The sequence below is a fragment of the Taudactylus pleione genome, unplaced genomic scaffold (assembly GCF_031769625.1).
Source record: "Taudactylus pleione unplaced genomic scaffold, aTauple2 ptg000172l, whole genome shotgun sequence".
NCBI lineage: Eukaryota > Metazoa > Chordata > Amphibia > Anura > Myobatrachidae > Taudactylus > Taudactylus pleione.
In genome coordinates, this window is record NW_028284574.1 from 10,279,495 (window position 1) to 10,300,682 (window position 21,188).

Genomic DNA, 21,188 nt, shown 5'->3' on the forward strand with positions numbered 1-21,188 from the left:
CTCCCAATTGTCCCGGTTTAGGTGTGACAAGCCATGTTTCCCAATTGTCCCAGTTTAGGTGTGACAAGCCATATCTCCCAATTGTCCCGGTTTAGGCGTGACAAGATATGCCCTCAGGGGACATGACTATGCCTCTAGCATGGAGTATCTACATCTCTTTTCGTCTGCTAGTTCATAAAGAGTGCTCAATAATTCATTTATTTCAGAAATGGACAACTATAATTAATTTATTTCATAAAGAGTCCACTATGATTCATTTATTTAATGTAGGTATACCAGTTTATTTATTTTACAATGGTGGTACCATAATTCATTTATTTTACAACAAGGGCACTACAGATCATTTATTTCATAATGGGGACACTAGAGTTCATTTATATAATTAATAACAGAGGCACGACAGTTGGTTAATTTAATAAAGTGGGCCCAGTGAATTTCACAAAGGTTGTACTATCAATTATTGCATAAAGGGGGCATTGTAGATCACTTATGTAATAATGGGGGTACTACACTTATTTTTTTTTATAACAAGGGCACTGCATTTAATTTATTTAATAAAGGAAGTACTACAGTTAACTTCTATAATAACAAAAACACAATTTAATTTATGTAATAAAGGGATAGTAGTTTTTCATTTATTATGTGCCAACACTTGCAGTACACACTGGTGGTAATAAAACTTCTATGTGTGGTTTGGCCTTTATTAAATATCACAGTTTCCAAAACCATTGAATCACAAAATAATGTATATTTGTGCAAAGCTGCACTTTACCTCCCAAACGCAGGCCAGTAAGTAATCGGCACTCGATCAGTAAAAACAATGCTCCGGTGCCCTTCCAAATGGGAAAATGTGTAGAGTAGAAGACCGGACGGCACTCAGTGAGACTCCATAGAAGAACCACAAGGAAGCAGCTGTGCTTATAAGTCAACGTTTCAGTGTATTAACACTTTTATCAAGACATACAGAACAAAGAGAAAAACATACCTTAAATACTCCTCACCCCGTGTACCAACACCATGCTGATCCGTCCCGACGGGAGTCCGATGACGTCACGTATCGCGCCTCAGTGCCGGCGTCACCGTCATCCCTGGGGGGCGGGTCCAAACACCAAGTGCAACAATCACCATAACAACCTGGATAAACAGGAACAAATGAAGATGATAGGAAATCACCAGACCAACCTGATACCGATGCAGACGCATCTGGAACCAGTCGGCCAAATACACAATATTATAAAACATCGTACACCACATATGGTAACATATATTAAATGCATGTAAAGAATACTGATGAGCTGTATCAAGCATAACCTAAAGAATAACAATAGGCAGAAATAAACATCACAGAGAAGGGCATCAAAAAAGACATTATCAGGACAGCAATCACCGATATAGCGGCGTCTGTAATGCAGGAGTAAATAAACCCATATATGCTCATGTAACACTATTAACCAAAACACAATAAAGAAATCCAGCGGGGGCCTAAGCAATCACAGAACGAAAATAAATTAAATTAGAAGAAGCATGAATACGAATTTATTTAATTAAGTCCCAATGGTTTCAAAGTCTGGAGATCGTGTATCCATCTGGACTCGTGTTGTAAAAGGGTACGTCCCCTGTCACCCCCTCTACTCTGGGGTGGGATCCAATCTATAATTTTGCAGCGAAGAGTAGCCAAACCGTGTTTACACTCCCTGAAGTGTTTAGCGACAGGTTGGTCCATGGGCTTACCATCTAGTGCCGCTCTGATGCTAGAGCGATGTAAGGCCATGCGTTCCTTTAACTGACGTGTGGTTTTACCTACATACAGGAGCCCGCAGGGGCACCTGATGTAGTAAACAACAAAACGGCTAGTACAGGTAACTGGATATCTTATGTGGTACTGCTTACCAGACCGTGGATGTGAAAATGCATTGCATGTCTCTAAATGACTACAGGTAATACAGCCTGTACATCTATAATTGCCAGGTTTTTTAGTTAAAAAATGTTCAGGTATTCTGTCAATGTGTAATGAGACGTCGTTATGCACTACACGGTCTTTAATATTGCGTCCCCTTCTGAACGCTGGAGTGATTTTATATAATATTGTGTATTTGGCCGACTGGTTCCAGATGCGTCTGCATCGGTATCAGGTTGGTCTGGTGATTTCCTATCGTCTTCATTTGTTCCTGTTTATCCAGGTTGTTATGGTGATTGTTGCACTTGGTGTTTGGACCCGCCCCCCAGGGATGACGGTGACGCCGGCGCTGAGGCGCGATATACGTGACGTCATCGGACTCCCGTCGGGACGGATCAGCATGGTGTTGGTACACGGGGTGAGGAGTATTTGTGGTATGGCACTTTTTCACCATTTTTAGTGTTCTCTCGGCTCCTGCACACTAGTTTGGGGGTATGTCTGAGACACAAGAGAACATTGATATAGCAGGACTTTCCAATATCGTTTTACCACTGGGTGAGATCCTCGGTTTCTCGGACGTGGAAGCTGATAATATCCTATTTAAGGATAATCTTAAAACAACTGCTGGTGAAGAATCAATAGAGCAACTCACAGCACAACTTCTAAGGCTCAAGAAGCGTGAGGTGGATTTTTATCTCCATGGTGTTACATTATCCGACTATTACAGAGAGAAGAAGATTCCAAGAGGGTTTCGGATCAAGAACATCCCCACCATTGGTCGCTATAATCCCACTTTCTGTAGAAGATGGGCTGCTGTACTTAACAGATGCTCGTTTGATTTAATTCTCCTGGTGATAGAGGAGTCAGCAAGGGAACTCGCGGTAGCTAAAGAGAATGTAGCTAAATTTGAAGCTACACGGATTAAACACTTACAAACAGATGTTTCAACTGAATTACTATCAAAACTTTCTTCACAAATAGATCAATACAAAGCGGATTTGATCAAATTTAAAAAATCAAAATTATATACTGTGAACCGGGATTATGCAGAGCTGAAAGTATACAGCTGGATTAACAACAGGGGCCCCAATTCAGATAGAAAACAGAGATACAGGCCACATAAATTTGCATTGGAAACTGATTCATCTGCTACAGCAGCATCATCAAGTGATACGGAATGTGCCTCGGCAGCTGGCAGCAACACCAAACAGAGACCCCCTTTAGGGGTACGCACTCGGGCCAGGACAGATATCCAGGCAGAACCAAAACTCGTCGGGGAGGCCAGTGGGCGAGGACGATCAAGAAGGTTCTACAAAAAGAAGATGTAGTCTTCAATCTGTCTACGCGAGCCCTCACCAATGATGAAATAGCGGTCCTGAACAAAGGACTGTCGTTTGTTCCAACCCATGGCTCTGATGTGTTCAAGAATAAAATTGACCTACATAGGTTCACGAGGAAGGTGAAATTAAGAGAACATTTTGGCCCCTTTGATCAGTCTATACAGTCTACACTTCCGTTTGCCAAAAAATCTAAATTCGACCCCATTTCCAACAATGCAGCAATTAAGCATTTTACCAACAGCATGGAGCTGCATATTGATTCTCAAGTGGGCAACGTTAAAGATTGGAGACAGAGTTCAGTTACATCCAATCTATCTGGCAATGAAAGGCTGGCACTCAAGAATCTGAGTGGGTACAAGGACATTGTTATGCGCCCGGCGGACAAGTGGGGTGCGATCGTGATCCAGAACACATGTGACTACAAACAAGAAATTTACAACCAGTTATCGGATCCACTAGTGTATCAACAGCTCAGTGGTGATCCCACACAGAAATTCAAAAAAGAGTTGGATGAAATCTTGACCACAGCACTGTCCAATGATGTGATTTCTAAGAAAGTGTATGACACCTTGATTTCAGATTGGCCTAAGATCCCGATACTATACACAATCCCCAAGCTGCATAAAAATGCCATTACCCCTCCCGGCAGGCCAATAATAGCTGCAAGGGTTTCTTTGTACTATATTGTATCCCAATACCTTGACTATATATTGCACCCAGTAGTGCAAGCTCAATCTACCATTTTACGTGACACCACAGCTTTGATTCTGCACTTACAACGGCTATCACCTCTGCCTGCCAAACGATTGCTGTGTGTAGTTGACGTAGTAAGTCTCTATACCTGCATTCCTCACCAGCGGGGGTTGCAGGCCATCAGATGCATTCTCACTAACAACCCAGCATATTCGGGACCTGATATCTCGTTTTTTCTGACACTTCTAGAGCTCACATTAACCAGGAATTATTTTTTATTTGACAATAAGTTCTTCATACAGAAATCGGGCTGTGCGATGGGATCCTGTGTGGCTCCTAGCTTCGCCAATTTATTTATGTGCGAAGTAGAGAATGATTTATTCTTCTCCAGGTTTGCCACACAGGGTCTCATCACCTCATATTTCCGTTACATAGATGACATACTTATGTTCTGGACTGGTACTGAGGAGAGTTTTATTAACACCATGTCGGAAATTAATGCCTGTGATTCTGCAGTAAAATTTACCTTTCAGCACAGCTATACCTCGGTTAATTATTTGGATGTAGCCATCACCATAGGGGAGGACTTACAGATTAACACATCAATTTTCTTTAAAGTGACTGACAGGAATACCTTCCTACGAGCCGAGAGCTTCCATCTGCCGGCTCTAAAGAAAGGTTTGCCTTATTCACAATTCCTACAGATCATACGGATCTGTTGCAATCCGCAGGATGCGAATACACAAATAGACAATATGTCTCTCAAGTTCATGGCCAGAGGATATAACCCTAGGGTATTAAAAGATGCCAAATTGAAAGCATTGAAAGTTTCTAGACTTGCAGCCTTACAGGCCACTAAAAGAACTGCTGACCAGAATAAGATGATTTGGGTACAGGAGTATTCTCCGGAATCGCGGGACATTATGTACAAGGCCAGACAGATGTGGCCCCTGATATCTCAGGACCCTTCGCTCCTCATGTTAAGGGATACTAAAATCACTCCAGCGTTCAGAAGGTGACGCAATATTAAAGACCGTGTAGTGCATAACGACGTCTCATTACACATTGACAGAATACCTGAACATTTTTTAACTAAAAAACCTGGCAATTATAGATGTACAGGCTGTATTACCTGTAGTCATTTAGAGACATGCAATGCATTTTCACATCCACGGTCTGGTAAGCAGTACCGCATAAGATATCCAGTTACCTGTACTAGCCGTTTTGTTGTTTACTACATCAGGTGCCCCTGCGGGCTCCTGTATGTAGGTAAAACCACACGTCAGTTAAAGGAACGCATGGGCTTACATCGCTCTAGCATCATAGCGGCACTAGATGGTAAGCCCATGGACCAACCTGTCGCTAAACACTTCAGGGAGTGTAAACACGGTTTGGCTACTCTTCGCTGCAAAATTATAGATTGGATCCCACCCCAGAGTAGAGGGGATGACAGGGGACGTACCCTTTTACAACACGAGTCCAGATGGATACACGATCTCCAGACTTTGAAACCATTGGGACTTAATTAAATAAATTCGTATTCATGCTTCTTCTAATTTAATTTATTTTCGCTCTGTGATTGCTTAGGCCCCCGCTGGATTTCTTTATTGTGTTTTGGTTAATAGTGTTACATGAGCATATATGGGTGTATTTACTCCTGCATTGCAGACGCCGCTATATCGGTGATTGCTGTCCTGATAATGTCTTTTTTGATGCCCTTCTCTGTGATGTTTATTTCTGCCTATTGTTATTCTTTAGGTTATGCTTGATACAGCTCATCAGTATTCTTTACATGCATTTAATATATGTTACCATATGTGGTGTACGATGTTTTATAATATTGTGTATTTGGCCGACTGGTTCCAGATGCGTCTGCATCGGTATCAGGTTGGTCTGGTGATTTCCTATCGTCTTCATTTGTTCCTGTTTATCCAGGTTGTTATGGTGATTGTTGCACTTGGTGTTTGGACCCGCCCCCCCAGGGATGACGGTGACGCCGGCGCTGAGGCGCGATACGTGACGTCATCGGACTCCCGTCGGGACCGATCAGCATGGTGTTGGTACACGGGGTGGGGAGTATTTAAGGTATGTTCTCTTTGTTCTGTATGTCGTCATAAAAGTGTTAATACACCGAAACGTTGACTTATAAGCACAGTTGCTTCCTTGTGGTTCTTCTATGGAGTCTCACTGAGTGCCGTCCGGTCTTCTACTATATATATATATATATATATATATATACATATAGTGACACCTGGGGGGCTAAATCGGCACCCACTGTCCCTGGGGGTGAGGGCGGGGGCTATACCACAGGTACCTTTTATACCTAGGGGTGTGGGAGTTGTTATTGCTGGGGATCTTTTGACACTGGGAAGGGTTATTTTTGATGGGGGGTGGGACATTAAATTACAATGGGGGCTTATGGACAGGGGAGTTGAGGGGGATGCAAAACATGCCCTAGGTATATTTTTTTTAATAAAATATTTAAATATATATTAAAAAATACTTTTTAAACTTAATTTAATTAAAAAAAAACAATTTCTGTGTGGTTTGACGAAAAAAATTGTCAGTTAAGTAGTTAAATGGAACATGCTCTCTACAGAAGAACTTTGGTAGCTTCTTATTGATTTTCTTCTTGGTTCTCCTTATTCTATTTTCTCCTTGGTTCATGATTTTTGCTTAACCCTAGTTCCGACTAATGGTTTATCAATTTACGGTGCAAATATGCTGCCTGGCTTGACCTTGGCTTGTTTATGATCTAACAACTGTATTGCCTTCTCTGACTTTGGCCTCACTGACATCCCTCCTGTTCTCTGGTACCTCACTTGGCACTTGTGCTGTTCTACACAGCTTGTTCAATTCATTTTCTGGCATGTGTGAGAAATGTAAGGGGCTATCACCTCATCTATATTCATTCCTATTGGTTATTTATTTGTTTTTATTAAGTTATTTATATAGCGTACAGATATTATACAGCAATTGTGTTTTCTCTTAGGTGGTAGGCTATTCAGAGGTGTAGCTAGGAACCACGGTGCCTGGAGCAAGGGTATATTTCAGCACCCCTCTCACCTGTACTGAATTGGGGACATGGCCAGCATGTGGGCGCACATGAGCATAAGAAAGGGAAAAAAAATGCTACATTTACAACAGAGACTGTTCTGTTGTATTATTCATAAATACAATACAAAGGGCCTAATTCATTACGGATCGCAAATGCAATCGCCGCTGCAATTACGCATGCAGTCTCACTGTGAAAATTTGCTAATGTTTGCAATCGCTATGCCATCGCAGCACAGCATAAGGACGCCTACTTCCCCAAGTCTGCGAAAACATCGGTAACATCGAGTAACTTCGGAGCCTCGCGCAGTTGCACAAGGTCAGACCTTACTCAGAAATTTCTAATCTTCGCAGACAGAGCTCAAGCTGTGAATGCCATCGCAGTGGTCACTTCCTGTCAATCACTCTGCGATGTGTCTGCATGATGTCTGCAATCGCAGTGATGCCTTGGCGCTTGCGCACTGTGATGCATGTGCAGTACGCAACAATTAGCCGTCTGCGTAATCGCAGTCCCTATCCGTAATGAATGAGGCCCAAAGGCAGTGAGGTGTATACAGAGCCGGCTCTTTGGGTGTTCTACCAGTGCGGTTGAACAGGGGCGCCACTCCATAGAGGGCGCACCCCTCCCAACATCCCGATTTCAGCTCCACCCGTGGGCCGAAGTGGCCCACAGGTGGTCAAATCGGGAGGTTAGGGTCCCCCACTGCTGCAGCTGTGCGGTGGTAACCGATCCCGGAGTAGCTGAATGGATGCTGCGCGCATGCGCGTGGCATCCATTCAGTGCCGGGAGAGAGCTGGGGGAAGCACAGCTAGTGACGGAGTGCTGGGCATACCCCCAGCCTGACATCATTTGGAGGCGTGCCATGCGGGCATGCCTCCAAATAATATCACTCAAGGGGCGAAGCCTATGGTAATTAGGCCATGCCACCAGTTTCGGTCGCGACCTGCATTGCCGAATGCGAGTATTAATCACTATTAACTGAGTTGGCACAGGGTGCTCCAACCCCTGGAGCCGGCCCTGGGTGTATACATATATATATATACATATATATGGAATGGGTATGAACCGCCGGCCATTCGGCCGGCGGTTCGATTCCCGTCAGCGGAAGCCCGACAGGAGCAGAGTGCGAAGCAGCGGAAGCCCGACAGCGCTGGAAATCCTGATCGTGGATAGGTAAGTATGTACTAACCTAACCCCCCTAACCCTAACCCTCAGGGGTGCCTAACCCTAACTTCCCCCCCAAGTGCCTAACCCTAACCACCCCCTTCCCCACTGCCTAAACCTAAGTCCCCCGGGGGGGTGCCTAACCCTCCCTCCCCCTAGCCTATCCCTAACCCTCCCGGGGGGGGTGCCTAACCCTAAGTCCCCCCCGGGAGCCCTAAACCTAACCCTCCCCCCCCACGGCTGTCCGCTCGCGGCGCCCGGCATCACTACGATCGTGATGCCGTGATACCCTAACCAATACTTACTTCCAGGATGCCAGTTGTCGGGATTCTGGCGCTAGGGTTCCAACTGCTGTTGGGATTCTGGTACCAGTATTCTGAGCGCTGGCATCCCAACCACCGGCATTTCAACTACATCCCAGATAAAGCAAATGCAAGGGGGTGGTTGGACGCAGGAATGCTTTTATGTTGCCCCCGACATGAAATCGTTCCGATGTCCCTGTGTGTGGGGGGGCAAATGAGTATTTGAGAGACAATAAAAGACATGGGCAAAAGCTAAATGGCAAACAAGATGGGCAAATAAAATATACACAGAGGTTGGTTGAGATTAGGCAAGTTAGATAGAAGAGAAATAGTGATGACAAACAGACAAATATGGTGCAAGGGGGAGGAATATGAGGAAGACAACTGGGGTAGAAATGACGAATGGTACAATGGTACAGTGACATGAAAGAACAGATGGGTAAACATGAAGCAAGGTGACAAGATATGCAGTTTAAAGGGGGAAGATGTTACATAGAAGAGATATTTGGAAGTGACACTAAAGCAGCATAATGAAGAGAAAAGGCAGGCAGACATAGAGGAAGATATAAGACAAAAGTGGAATTGAAGAAAAAACAACAACACAAAGGAGACTACTCTAGGAAAGGGACTTATTATTTCATAACCCATATTTCCCTGATGGGTAAAGGGGACAAAGATTAGAGAGATGGGGTAGGAGGGTGACAGAGCTGAAAGACAGAATGAGACATTTATGAAAAAGAGGGGTGGTGGGACACAGATGAAAGTGAATGGGGTGAGGGAGCCAGAGATAATGAGGGGCAGGGGGAGGATGGAAAGGAGGAACACAAAGAGAGACAAATAGAGGGGCAAATATGGGAAGGTGGGGCAAAATACCTTTCAGCACTTGGGGCTGCACCACCACTCCCCCACCCCAACTGCAACTCTCCCCATAGGTGGATGAGGCACAGGGGGATAAGGCTGGAGAAACATGGGGTGCGTGAGGCTTGAGAGACACCGTGTAGATGAAGCTGGAGAGCATAAGGAGGGAGGAGGCTAGAGAGACACAGGAGGCCATGAGTCTGAAGTGATATAGGGGTGCATGAAGCTGGAAAGACACATGGGACATGCGGTAGAGGAGACACAGATGGAAATGGTATTGTCACGATCCGGTGCAAGTGTTCCTCTGTGGAGGATGGTGAGCCGGGGGGTTCGGATGACTAGGGAAGTGACATTAACTAGATCTCCTAGTTTCGGCCAAAACCAGGTTTGGCTAGACCTGCCCAGAGGCGTGGAGTCTAACTCACTTGGTGGTTTTCTCCAGTGACCCTTCCAATTGGGATTTGGTTTTCGCCGCACCAAGTGAGTAGGTCGCGGCCCCCTGCAGGTACCTGGGAATGACAGAAGACCGAAACTATATTAAAATGCTAGAACACTTTAGGTGAACAGAATGCTAGAACTCTGGAGATGGATCTGAATACTTGAACACGGGGGAAGAATCTTAATGCTAGAACACAGGCATGGACTGGGAAGTGTTAAATATCCAGGTGCTGATTTGCACAGAAAAACACAGAGAGATGTGCAGCTGGGAGCTGACTAGTGATTAGCAGGAAATTGACACCTATGTAGCACAGAGGTGCTGCAATAGAACTAGCAGCACATATACAAAGACACACAGGAAAAATACATAAAACACTGAAGTACTGGGAGAGAGCTAAAGTCTCAGACTGAGGATGAGCATGGAAGCATACAATAAATACTGGAACACTGTGAATAAGCTGAGCAACACTCTGAAGGGAAATAACACAGAGCAACACTGGTGAGAATCACAGTCACTGGAACAGCGAAGTTGAACAGCAATTTCCTGTTCCTGGAGTCAGACTTTAATACCCCTGGGTAGCTGATCATTGGAGCAGAGGATCAACTGAGTGACCACAGGACTACCATTGGGAGAGACTAGTCAGGTGATATGAACCAACATGCCCGGCAGCCCCGGAAACCAGGACGCATGCACGGAAGCCCTAGCGGACCCCAGTGAGTGAGGACCACTCACCTCCACTCCAGCATCTGGACACCTAAGCCCAAGGACGCCAGCGCAGAGGTGAGTAGCGGCCAATTCCAGGCCGCATCCTGACAAGGATAGAAGAGACACAGATTGGGCTCGAAGCTGGAGAGACACAGGGGGGGGGGCATGAAGCTCTAGAAACACAGGAGGTGTTTTAGGCTGTAGGAAACATTAAGGCATGGAGCTGGAGAGACACACAGGATGAGGCAATATGCTGGCCACTAGTTAGCGACCCGCCATATGATGGGTCAAAAGTACTAAACAGAAATAAATTATTATTGCCCTATAATAAAAATTTTAAATAATGTTGCCCCTTAAATTAATGTAAAAATCACATTCTCTCTTAATATATTCATATATTAATTTATCCCCATAATATATTCATGAAATTGTTTGCACCCATAAGATATTGTTTTGTTTGCCTTAATCAATAAGCAATAATTGTCCTCATATTTCATAAGTGTATTGTGCCTCCTTTTATACAGTATTCTGAATGTCCACATAGTTCAAACAGTTGTAGTTTCAGCTATATTGTATATGCAAAAAAAGATATTACTGACTCCTTGGTGCACCACCAACACATTTGACATGTATGATTTTTTTCATATTATTCTTTACTCTGTAATACATCTCTCTGTTTTAACTCCCAGATGTTGCAGAATCCCCTCCTACCAGTGGCGTAACGAGGGCAGGGCGAGCGGGGTGCATGCCCTGGGCGCCGTTGGACCGGCGGTGCGGGGGGGGGGGCGCCGTCGGCCACGGTACCGGCCCGCCCTAGTTAGCCAGTGTAGCGAAGACCGCAATGAGTGCGGTCAGCGCTACACATTTACACAGGACCGGCGCTAGGCTTCCAGCGCCGGTCCTGTGCTGCACAGCTGAGCAAGTTCCCTCCCCCTGAGCGCTTGCCCAATAGCGCTAGGAGGCGGGCTCAGGCTGTGCATAACACACGGATCGTTGCCAGCGCTGGCGGCGATGCGTGTGTTAAACAGCAGCCAATGAGAGTCAGATAGACTCTCATTGACTGCTGCAGCACCCACTGCAAGAGCCGGGCTTCCGTCCGGCTCCTGCAGTGGGTAATGGGACAGACGTCATGACGTCTGTCCCATAATGCTGAGCGCGCCAGCCCGGGAGGACTGGTGGGCGGCGGCGGCGGGAGCGGCGTCGCGGACCGGAGCAGCAGCAGCGTGGATTCAGGTAAGTATATTTTTATATATATATATTTTTTTAACCTATCTGCACTACTGGGGGCACAACGGGGGAGGGGGGTGGCTACTACTGGGGGTGGGGGCACAACGGGGGAAGGGGATGGCTACTACTGGGGGTGGGGGCACAACGGGGGACGGGTGGCTACTACTGGGGGCACCATTATTGGGAGGACCTCTACTGGGGGGGGGCTACTACTGGGGGCACTTAATTGGGAGGGGGAACCTCTACTGGGGACTACTACTTGGGGGGGGGAACTACCACTGGGGGCATTATAAAAGGGGCCTACTACTAGAGGCACTGCACTCAGGGGACCACTACTAGGGGCAATAATAGGAAGGGCCACTACAGGGGGCACTGGACAGGGGGGGATCACTACTGGGTGCCTGCATAAGGGGGCCACTACTGGGAAAACTGCATGGGGGGGACTACTGCTGGGGGCACTATATAAAGGGCACTGCATAGGGGGGGACTACTACTGGGGGCACCATATAAAGGGCACTGCATAAGGGGATACCGCTACTGGGCGCACTGCATTGTGGGGACTGCTACTGGGGGCACTGCATAAGGGGGAACACTACATGGGGCACTGCATTTGGGGGGGCCACTACTGGGGGTACTGAGTAAGGGGAACTAATTGGGGGCTGTATAAGGGGGACCACTACTGGGGATACTGTATAAGGGGCACTACTATGGGCCTGCATAAGAGGGTCCACAACTGCATACTGGGGGTACTGTATAAGGGGTACTACTGGGGTTAAGGTGCATATGGATAGGAATGTTCAGTGTGAAAATAAAGGGGTGTGTCATGTTGACACGCCCCATTTTTAAGTGATCACGCCCATTTTTTTATGCACGCGCCTTCGCTGCGCGCACATCTCGCTCCCTTTTCAAATTTGCCCTGGGCTCCAAATACCCTAGTTACGCCACTGCCTCCTACCCTTTATAAATTTCAGCTATCTTGTCTGACACAACCAATTCATTTTTAAGCGGGTTTTCCCCCGGTTTTCATGTAAATTTTTACAACTGTCGATTAAACCTGGTGCAAGTTTTACAGGTAAAACATCAGGACAATGTTGTAGAATGCACTTTATAAAATTGTTCTTTCTTTTTTTTTCAGTTTCCTGGCAGTTTGGCGTTAGTAAATCTGGCTATTGGCAACCCACTGATTTCCATAATATTCTCATAGTTTTCTTTTAGGATGTGCAATTTTTGGTGCCCAGTTATGGAACAGACTTTTAAATCACGGATTTAGGAATACAATTAGTTGTAGCCACACATTCATGACTTGTGTAATTTCCTTTACGTTTCTTATTTTTTTCTATTTTAACTTGGAATTAAGAAATACACTATTCTTATATGGGCTTTCTCCAGCTGCTTCTCAGGAAAATGTTGTTTTATGTTATTGCAAAACCTTATTTCTGCATATTGTAATGATTGAGAAAGACTTTTGGACTAATGTAACGTTCGAAAATAGCCCGTTTCTGCAAAGTCTCATAAGTAAAGTGATCCCATTTTTCAGTATGATAAATAGGCCTCTTAAGGTCAAATGATGTAAAATGTAAAAAACTTCACAGCCAAATGCAGAACATTTCACGGAAGAGTTTGAAATTTTCCAAAATGGGAATATCACATGCAGTAAAGGTCATCATTTTGCATTGGACGTATAATCCCCCTTGGCTTGTGTGATAAAGAATACAAACACTATTACAGTCACTTGCTTGGTATATGCATGGATCCATCTCCAACATGATAATAAAAATCGGCAATTTGACTAGAGGGTTACAAATGATTTAACAGTCACCCCACACTGTCTGCACATATCGTCCCTGAACATTGCTTGCTGTGTTGATGACGTTTCACATTTATCAGTAGTTCAAAGCTGTAAAGTCAGATGCCATCTTGAACTAAGATAATTCACTCAGACAGTAGTTAACATTTAACTAGTCACACTGTTTGTAAACAGTAGTAAAATGCCACATAAGTGCCATCATCGTGGTTTGGCCAGATACTATGAAATTGGATGTTAATGGAATTCTGTATAAATGCATGTAGAAAACAGTCAGTTCTTTATGCATGTAACTTGTCTTGTAGGATCAGGGTCACAACTAGGAGTGTGGTAGCGGCAAGTAAGTTGTATCACACAGGAACAATGTCCGAATATATCTGCTACGGAGGGTGATAAACTGGTATTCTCAGTGTGGCAGTGGCATAAATCACACAAGTTACCAGTTGTTGTTCCCCAGTCAAATTAGAATGCCCTCTGAGTGTAATCATTGCTCCAAGAGTAACTGACGCGTTTTGAGTCCGATCGGGACTCTTTTTCAAAGATCTTTATATTTAATATATAAATTTCTGGTTTTATGTTACTGTTGGGAACGTTAGGTGTGTTCTCCTTTTATGCAACTTATTTAATTGTTAATGACTAAAAATGTCTTGGTTTTTAATTTATACCAATTGTAATAGTGCCTAGTTCCTAAATTTGTTATTCATCTCATAAAGTGTGGCTTGTTTAATCCGTTTGCAGTAGCGATCTCCTTTGGTAAGCATATGGATAATCCTGCATAGAGAGCATAGCAACTGGCTGGATGTATTAGCCTGCGAGTTACAAAGTACCTATGTAACTCGCCGGCAACGTCAAGCGGGTTTGCTGTTGCCAGCTCTTGCCAAAAATTCACCAATCCAATTGCGAGTTTCATTAAATATGGCTTGTTTGCTATTAAACCACTGTAGCTATTGGAAATGTACATAATTAGACCTATGTAAGCATTGTTCATGAATACAGTTATCTAATAGGTTTTGGAAGGATATAGGTGTAGAATAGAGCAGAGAAGAGAGCAGATTAGTGTTAGGAGTTTGTTAGTGTTACAAGTCGCGGTCATGACTTGTCTCCGTCGAGCAGTTTACCCAGTCAGGACAAGGTTATTCCAGTTTCTCCTGTCACTAGGCGATCAGCATGCCTCAGGAAGTGACGTGTCATCTACAGTGCATCGTGATTGGTGCTTCCCTCTATTTGTGTACAATGGACTTTTGCCGCCTCGCCGACTATAGCGTATCTGTGAGTTCCATCGGCTCGGCTGCATGGTCAGCATTCTGTTGCTCTTCGTGGTGCAGATTTTGACCTTCCCGAAGTGGCTTCCGTGCCACCTCCAGTTCTCCAGTTACCCTACGGCTTCTTAGCCACACCTACACCACCGTTTGTTGCACCAACAGCTTCCATGCTGTTCCCAGCTTTCCAGCTTCTTCTACGGTTTCCAAGCCACATCAACACCACCATGCTGCCATCAGCTCTCCGAATGACTACTTACTCCTCTCCCATCGGCTGTTGCCGCACCTTCGGTACATTTGCTGCACCAACAGCTTCCGTGCTGTTCCTAGCTCTCCAGCTTCTTCTGCAGCCTCCAAGCCGCACCTACACAGCTGTGCTGCCATCGGCTCTCGAAGCCACAGCATCAACAACCAAGCTTCCTACTATCGGCTATTGCCGCCTCATCGGCACCTTCGCCGCACAATTCGAATTTTCACTCTGAAAGCCCCAACAATTACATCAGCTTCTTACAAATGGTTATTGCCGCACCATCAGCACACAAGCCGCACCATCGGCACATTTGCACACCATCGACTCTCAAATCCGCAACACTTGTATAAGCTTCTTACTAACGGCTTTTACCGCACCATCTGCACCTTTGCCGCATCATCGGCACCTTTGCCGCACCATCGGCTCTCAAATCTGCAACACTAATATCAGCTTCCTACTATCGGCTATTGACGCACCATCGGCACACAAGCTGCACCATCGGCACATTTGTCGCACCATCGGCTTCCAAAGCCGCTACACTTTTGTCAAATTCCCACCATCAGCTGTTGATGAACCATCACCACTCAAGCTGCACCATCAGCATGTTTGCCACATTATCGGCTTTCAAGCCGTTTTACGAACTGTTCTTGTTCTCGTTGTCCCACTCACCACTAGATTCCATAGTACCTTCGTGTGAACCACTATCACTTTGAGTATTAAGACCAGACAGCCACCTAACTACTGGTGAATACGGCCAGTTCTAAGAGAACAACGGGCGGTTGTTAGTGGCAGAAGACCTCGTCAGCAAGGTTCTAGTCGGTTCACACGAGGCAGGCTTTGGTATCATAACAGTTGGTTGGCGTTTGGTGTTATATTTGAGTACTGAGTGATTTGTCTTTGTGTGTTTGTCTTGTTTCTTATATTTATTTCCTAAATGTTTGTCCTTGTCTATTATCTGTCTGTTTGTATTGTCTGATTTGTATGTGCGAGGTGTGTAAAGCTGGGTACACACTGGCCGATATATTGACCGACCAATTGATCGGCCAATATGTCTGCTGCATGTCGGCCAGTGTGTACAGACGATATGCATTGGCTGTGCAGCACAGCCGATGGACAGTTATGTCTGCAGACATATTTGTCCATTGGCAAGTGTGTACAGGTGATCAGCCGATCGCCCGTACACACACAGCGGCAGCCACGAGGAGGGGGGCGGTCCCGCCCCCGACCCGCCTCCTGGCCAGCGGGACCCACGGCTCCTGCATAGATGATGGTCGTTCAGTGTGTCAGAACTACCATCATCTAAAGATATATCTGCAGATCACTCAATGTGCAGATATATCTTTCAGGTGTGTACCCACCTTAAGTAGAGTGTGATAGTATCTGTTTGTTCTGTGTTGTTTGTATTTTGTGTAGTGGTGGAAGGTGCCAGGAAGAAGGACAATAGGTCAAGGAAGTAGTAGTGAGGAGGAGGAGGTATTACATGTCCCCCCTGAGTTAGTGGAGGAGGGTGGACAGAGTGTGGGTGAGAAAGAGACTGCTGCATGTGCCCGTGGTATGAAAACTGGGCACAATGTGTGTATTATGTATGAAGAAAACTGCACGCTATAGTCCCCATTTTTGATCGGCTGATAGGGAATCAGGCTCACGGCACATCCCAGTCCCGTAAGAAAGCGATGTGGCTGTCAGTGTGTAATGCAGTTAATGCTGTGGGCTATGTGATGCATAGCTTAGAGAACTGCTGCAAGAGATTTAATGATGCAAAGGACAAAGAAAGAAAGAGAGGGCTATTCGCTGGGGCACTCTTCATGACAAATGTCCACTTTCAATTATATTTGTTGATTGATAATTGAAAATGATATCAATTACACCCTACATAACCAAATGTTACACAACCTTATATGCACTGCCAATAGAAAAAGGGTTGGTGTTTGAACATATTAGCAATAAATAATCCAACCTATTTCCTCATGTTAAAACTTAACTTTTAATCAGAGTTGTATTAAAAATTGAAAATGAATATCCCTTCAAACAAAATTAGAGTTATTAGATAAGGGCGAAAATAGAATGTATTGAAAAATAACATAAAATCTCTACATGCGTTCATACATACATGTGGATTGGTAAATACCCTGGTCGTAAATAAATAACCATTGCGATAAAATATCTTATCCTCTGGATATATGTGGGTTGTTATAGTGGTACTGAGTTGCCACTCTGCTGAGTTACCAATCGTCCTAATCCACCTCCAGTATTAATGACCTACAGCACCTGGTATTCCCAAGTGGTCTCCCATCCAGGTACTAACCAGGCCCATGACTGTATAGCTTCCAAGATTAGACGAGATTGGGCATATCCAGTATGGTATGATTGTAGATAATTCCCAACTGGGGAGTGTAAATGCCCAGGTACACACAGCGTAAGAGTGTATGTAGGACTGACTCACCAGAGAAGTCCACTTTGTTAAATAATACACAGTATCAATAAAAGTATTGCATGAGCGTACTTTAATTGCAATTATACAGTAAGTCACATGGTTAAACATATAAAGTAAAACAGTCAAGTGTAATTGTCTGACTGATTACTAAAGTACTAGATCAGTCAAATAATATGTTCCAATAAGCTATTAAATATGCTGTTCATGTGACAGTGATATTTATATATTAATCTAAAATAACATAAATACACTTATTATGGTCTGTATGATAGATGATTAGATTCAATCCTATTAATAGGCAGTTTGTAAATAGTGCATTCTAGCCACTAAATCATACAATAAGTAGCGTATCGGGTGATTTCATTCAATCCTGTGAGTAGGCAATTAGTGATAACACTTTCCAAAAGCCTAATCATAAATGGTTAGCACAGCAGCCAGCATAAAGTGATGTATATCATAATGTATCTCAGACCTCATAAGGCTCATAAGGTACACAGAAAAAAATATATAGGTTGTCAATATAATACTGATCCTCCACTATGAATAGACAGAGTATATGCTAGTCTAATGAATAAGTAATGAACATATAGATATATGCAATCATCCGAATAATTAGCTCATATGTTATTCAGCATTTACTGGAACACTTATAAAATAAACAATAGACTGGAACAGCACTATAAATAAGTTTATGTCACACTGAAATAGGGGAGTAAATTCCCCCACTAGATCAGCAAAAAAAACGTATAATCACAATACAAACTCTACGTGTTGCTCATGAAAAAAATATCTGTATTGACACGGAGGTCATTTACAGGCTCACATATAATCCAAGGCAAAAGATGTCTGTAGTGACACATATGTGTGAGGTGAACAAGCCCCTGGACTGGGCGAAACGCGCGTCCTTCTTCCTTGGATATCCGACTTATGCAGTGATCGGAATCCAAGTAGTCTTACCCTGGGATCGTATGTATGCCTGTAACTGACCTTGTGTCACTACAGACATCTTTTGCCTTGGATTATATGTGAGCCTGTAAATGACCTCCGTGTCAATACAGATATTTTTTTCATGAGCAACACGTAGAGTTTGTATTGTGATTATACGTTTTTTTTGCTGATCTAGTGGGGGAATTTACTCCCCTATTTCAGTGTGACATAAACTTATTTATAGTGCTGTTCCAGTCTATTGTTTATTTTATAAGTGTTCCAGTAAATGCTGAATAACATATGAGCTAATTATTCGGATGATTGCATATATCTATATGTTCATTACTTATTCATTAGACTAGCATATACTCTGTCTATTCATAGTGGAGGATCAGTATTATATTGACAACCTATATATTTTTTTCTGTGTACCTTATGAGCCTTATGAGGTCTGAGATACATTATGATATACATCACTTTATGTTGGCTGCTGTGCTAACCATTTATGATTAGGCTTTTGGAAAGTGTTATCACTAATTGCCTACTCACAGGATTGAATGAAATCACCCGATACGCTACTTATTGTATGATTTAGTGGCTAGAATGCACTATTTACAAACTGCCTATTAATAGGATTGAATCTAATCATCTATCATACAGACCATAATAAGTGTATTTATGTTATTTTAGATTAATATACAAATATCACTGTCACATGAACAGCATATTTAATAGCTTATTGGAACATATCATTTGACTGATCTAGTACTTTAGTAATCAGTCAGACAATTACACTTGACTGTTTTACTTTATATGTTTAACCATGTGACTTACTGTATAATTGCAATTAAAGTACGCTCATGCAATACTTTTATTGATATTGTGTATTATTTAACAAAGTGGACTTCTCTGGTGAGTCAGTCCTACATACACTCTTACGCTGTGTGTACCTGGGCATTTACACTCCCCAGTTGGGAATTATCTACAATCATACCATACTGGATATGCCCAATCTCGTCTGATCTTGGAAGCTATACAGTCATGGGCCTGGTTAGTACCTGGATGGGAGACCACTTGGGAATACCAGGTGCTGTAGGTCATTAATATTGGAGGTGGATTAGGACGATTGGTAACTCAGCAGAGTGGCAACTCAGTACCACTATAACAACCCACATATATCCAGAGGATAACATATTTTATCGCAATGGTTGTTTATTTACGACCAGGGTATTTACCTATCCACATGTATGTATGAACGCATGTAGAGATTTTATGTTATTTTTCAATACATTCTATTTTCGTCCTTATCTAATAACTCTAATTTTGTTTGAAGGGATATTCATTTTCAATTTTTAATACAACTCTGATTAAAAGTTAAGTTTTAACATGAGGAAATAGGTTGGATTATTTATTGCTAATATGTTCAAACACCAACCCTTTTTCTATTGGCAGTGCATATAAGGTTGTGTAACATTTGGTTATGTAGGGTGTAATTGATATCATTTTCAATTATCAATCAACAAATATAATTGAAAGTGGACATTTGTCATGAAGAGTGCCCCAGCGAATAGCCCTCTCTTTCTTTCTTTGTCCTTTGTACCTATGTAAACATTGGGCTGTGGGAGCACCAGCAACAACAACTATTGATACAGCTGTATCTAGATTATATAACGGTTGGTTTCTACTAATAATTGTCATCATCTTTACTAATTTTTGAGTTCTGTGCGGAATTCTTTCCTTTCTTTTGTAAGAGATTTAATGATGTAAAGAGACGCCATAAGGAAAAATTGGCTGCAGAGATTAATACAGCAAGATGGATTGGTGGTGTCTGCCACACCATGTTGACTTCACCAACCATGAGGAGGAACTGAGGCAAGTCCATCCTCCTGTTATGCTCTCTGGAATGCATTTTGAGGACACAGATCCACCCACCCAAAATGATGGTAGGGAGACCAGAGGGTCCCAGAGACAGGTTAGGAGCTGTGATGCTGAGATGGGCAATAGTCTCACTGAGCAGCAATATAGTCTGAATTGCAAAAACAGGGATAGTCCACTTGATCCTGCAATGAGCAGGTGATTTGTAATCAGAAGACTTGCTTGAAGTCAGGATAACAGCAGACCAAAGACTTACACTTAAAAGCACTATAACAGTCATTACAGTATACATTCAGACTACTGCACAGGCTGGAACAAGAATGTAGCAAACAAACAAACAAGCTGGATCTGGAATGAAAGACACAGACAAAGTTATGCAGACTGATCCGGACTGAAACCAGAATGAAGGACACAGGCTGAAGGTATGCAGGCTGATCCAGACTGGGATCGGACTGGAACCGGATCTTGAATTGTATTGGGATTGGAGGCAAAATGCAACTTGAACGGGACTGGAACTACAGCTTGAACTAAACTGGAACCGCAGGAGAACAGTAACATAAACTGGACTGGAACTAGAGTTTGAACCAGATTGGGACCGGAGAAGAACAGCAACTTGAACCGATCTGGAATCGGTGCTTGAACCGGAATTTAGCCAGAGGAGAACAGTAGTTTGAACCAGACTGGAGCCAGAGCTTTAACAGGAGGAGATCAGCAACTGGAACCGGACTGGGGCTGGAGCAGGAGAGCTGCATTGAACACTTACTGAAGATATACAGTCTGGATACTAGCAATAATGCTGCAGAATGGATGAGACATCCTCAAGGGCAGCAGTGAAGACTGGTAACAACACTATGCTGAAGATTAATTGAAGCATACTCAGAGGTAGCAACTAGCAGGAGTCCAGCTCATACACACTGGTGTGTGAGCACGCAGAGGGGTATTGTTCCACATTGTTCCGA

General features: G+C 43.7%; 2 pseudogenes; one reads left to right on the forward strand and one right to left on the reverse strand.

Moving 5' to 3' along the window:
• Positions 1 to 17,249: 17,249 nt before the first annotated feature.
• Positions 17,250 to 17,368, reverse strand: LOC148521255 (5S ribosomal RNA; annotated as a pseudogene).
• Positions 17,369 to 19,334: 1,966 nt separating this feature from the next.
• LOC148521256 (5S ribosomal RNA) lies at positions 19,335 to 19,453 on the forward strand (annotated as a pseudogene).
• The last annotated feature ends 1,735 nt before the right edge of the window (positions 19,454 to 21,188 follow it).